The sequence below is a fragment of the Colobus angolensis genome, unplaced genomic scaffold, assembly GCF_000951035.1.
Source record: "Colobus angolensis palliatus isolate OR3802 unplaced genomic scaffold, Cang.pa_1.0 Scaffold110, whole genome shotgun sequence".
Lineage (NCBI taxonomy): Eukaryota > Metazoa > Chordata > Mammalia > Primates > Cercopithecidae > Colobus > Colobus angolensis.
This window is the reverse complement of record NW_012112031.1, coordinates 1,835,223-1,836,391: the sequence shown is the minus strand read 5'-3', so window position 1 is coordinate 1,836,391 and position 1,169 is coordinate 1,835,223. Positions and strand designations below refer to the sequence as shown.

The 1,169-nt window shown below is 47.5% G+C and overlaps 1 protein-coding gene across 1 annotated transcript in view; it reads right to left on the bottom strand.

The window, feature by feature from the left end:
* RPA1 (replication protein A1, 70kDa) overlaps nucleotides 1–1,169 on the bottom strand; it is a 57,265-nt gene that overhangs the window by 20,675 nt on the left and 35,421 nt on the right. The window lies entirely within an intron of this gene.

Below are 1,169 nucleotides of genomic sequence, written 5' to 3'. Positions count from 1 at the left end.
CCAAAGTCTACTGAAGAAACGGAATGACCTCTCTTTAAATCCCAGTTGCTTTGATGCCCCCCAGTGGTGAAGAGAATCACTGCCAAAGTACCAAAGAATCCTTTCTTAAACTAGCCTTGCCTATCAGCAGCGGCCAGGCCACCCCAGACCTAAAATCAGAAACCGGGAAAGTCAACAACCAGTAAGCTATAAAGTGGCCGTCTGGGCTAGTCCTTTAGGCTACTAATGCTCATTCTCAGCCAGCAGCTGCGTTCTGATCTTCCCTGAAATGTATCAGTACGGAGAGGGACAGTCAATATACCGTGATAGCAAAAGGGTTTCCATGAAAGGCCTCCTATGCTGGATACAGAAGCCAAAAGTGGTTTTTTTTGTTTTGAGACAGTCTTGCTTTGTCACCCAGGATGGAGTGTAGTGGTACTAACTTGGCTCGCTGCAACTTCCACCTCCTGGCAAGCGATTCTCATGCCTCAGCCTCCTGAGTTAGCTGGGACTACAGGCACGTGCCACCACGCCTGGCTGATTTTTGTGTTTTTTGTAGAGACAAGGTTTCACTATGTTGGCCAGGCTGGTCTTGAACTCCTGGCCTCAAACAATTGCCCACCTTGGCCTCCCAGAGTGCTGGGATTACAGGCGTGAGCTACCGTGCCTGTTCCAAAAGATTTTATAAACCAGAGCAACGAATCAGAAGGCATTATCTTTTTTCTTGTAGATTTACTTTCTTAATGAAATTTTACTTTTGCTAATACTGAAGTTAAATTAATTTGTATTAAATTATGAAAATTGATTGTACTTCTTGATCACCCATCAACTGATATGAAGGAAAAGGGGCCAAGGAGAAAGTGCCCAGGATCACAGCTGCGGCAGAGGGAGCCGGCCTGAGATGAAAGGCGTGCCAAACACCATTTGACGGTGGGTAACCACACGAAGAACAGGCTCCCAAAACAGAGACCACTGAACAGAATGGATGGTGCCGCAAGCTGCAGACAACTGCCTTCTCCTGTCAGGTCAGCGGCTAAATCCCTCACAGGGGCACAGCAAGGCCCATAAATCTGTTTCACCACTACTAGCTACACAAGTTTACGGTTTCGAAAGCTCCAAGGACACATTTGCCACCAAAGACCACTCGCCAGGAGTGGTGACGAGCAAGAGCAAGAAGAGAGGTGGCCCTT